Below are 2173 nucleotides of genomic sequence, written 5' to 3' on the forward strand. Positions count from 1 at the left end.
AACCTGATTAAAGTCCACCCACATGTTCCTATTGATCTAGTTGGCACGAAGACGTACCTAACTATCATACATGGGAAAAGTAGTTACTTAAATACAAAGCATACTTTTTGAATACCTACAATATTTCCACATATAAAACTGAAATAAACACTTAATCTATTTAGTGGTTAATCTTTAGTCTTGATGTTTTTTGGATCAGTTGTAACTCACAAGCCCCATCACCCCTGAGTTCTAGAAATCTTGATGCAGGTTGGTGGACTCCAACTCAAGATATTAGTCCCTTTGCATTTTATTGGGAGCTCTACAGATATTATAACAATCCATAGTTAAAATAGATCAAGCGTGATTGTACTATTGTTGCCACCATCATTTTCAAAGCATTTTCTTTCTTCTTGCACTCTTTGGTGTCAGCTCCCCTTTATCCTCACCCTCCTCCAACCTATCCCCGATATTAGTCCTTTTCTTATAAGTCCAGTCCAATCAGTCTTTTTTTGTTGGACATTTTTTGTCATATATAATATCTTAGCAAGTCAGCAAAGCAGAGCATATCTTTGGATGGCAAAATTCAATATATCCACAGTTAACCAATTATTATGTGTATGTGTGTGTTTGTGTTTTTGTTTTTTCTATGAACTTGATTGGAAATTCTCTAACCAATAAAAAGCCAAAGTCAGAAGGAACATTAGACCAAAGGAAAGATATCAAAATACAATGCTTAAAACTTTTACATATAACTGTCAAACCTGTTACTTAGTCTTCTGTCATTTCTCAGTTGTATAACTGAGAAATTCTTAGAGTGACCTATTCTCAATCTTGTCTCAATGTTACTTCTACTGGCCAAATGTATATAATATGATAATTTAGACTTCCTTGAACTAATCATTGTGATAAGCTAGCCTTGGTACAGGGCTTTAGTTTACTTAACCTCTTTAAAGGCTATGATCTTTAGTAGAAAGCATTATCACTCATGTAACATTTTGTGGTAATTTACCAGCCCTTTTCATCTCATGAATAAATCCACTAAATTTGATCTAATATCATAAAAGTTTTAAAGCATTTCATTATTTTCTGTTTTCTACATGAAAGCAAAATTCACTTCCCCTCAAACCTTCTACAACTTAGCACACACCCCTTCAAGTTAGCCTTGATTACCTTTCACATTTTGCTATAACCAGACACCCTTCTTTAAGAGAAAATGTTTCTTTTTCCCTCTAATAAAACAAATAAAATATATGAATTTATATAGCTTTTCAGCCTCTATTAAAACTTTTCACTCAGTTCCAAGGTGAACTGAATTTTCATCTAGTAGCCCCAAACTCACTACCATCACAATCCCTATTCATAGCAGCCCCATAAGATGGGGTAGAACTGTCCCTCGGGTTTCTGAGACTGTTACTCTTTGGCAGAATATAAATCCTCGTCCATCGGAACATGGATCCACTGTTCATTTTGAACTGATGGCCATGCGGTTAGCAGCCTAATGCATAACCACTACGCCACCAATACACTAAATTCTTTCACATGACTTTGCCACACCAAAATGCTAGATTCTATTAACTGGATATGATACACACGTTAAATCATGTTAAATCGACTCACTGCCATCGAGTCATAGAGATCATACAGCGTAGGGTAGAATTCCCCCTGTAGGATGAGTTTCCATGAATATAATTGTTTATGGGAGTCGAAAGCCCAGTTTTTCTCTCATGGAGCTGCTGGTGGTGTGGAACTGCCAACCATCCAGATCACAGCCCAACACCTAACCACTATGCCACAGGAGCTTCTTAAAGCAAGCAAGGCATACACTAATTTGTAAAAGTTTCTAGTTAAAAATTAAACTTTATGCAAATGGATACATTTCAGAGGAACACATTAGAAATGTAAACAACATTGTCATATTGAGTAAAACTGATAATTTCAAGATATAAATATCTACCATAGCAATCAGACTTTTTTAAAGTAAGAGTAATGTTTTAAAAAATTTAATTAATTTTTAAAAATCATTTTGTTGGGGGGCTCTAACAGCTCATAACAATACAAACAAAACATACATCCATTGTGTCCAGCACATTTGTACATATTTTGACTTCATCCTTTTCAAAATATTTTGTTTCTACTTGAGCCCTTGGTATCAGCTCCTCATTTTTTTCCTCCCTCCCCAAGAGTAACATTT

The sequence above is a fragment of the Echinops telfairi genome, unplaced genomic scaffold (assembly GCF_000313985.2).
Source record: "Echinops telfairi isolate 266 unplaced genomic scaffold, ASM31398v2 ScPeMD7_1;HRSCAF=3_0, whole genome shotgun sequence".
NCBI classification, from domain to species: Eukaryota; Metazoa; Chordata; class Mammalia; order Afrosoricida; family Tenrecidae; genus Echinops; species Echinops telfairi.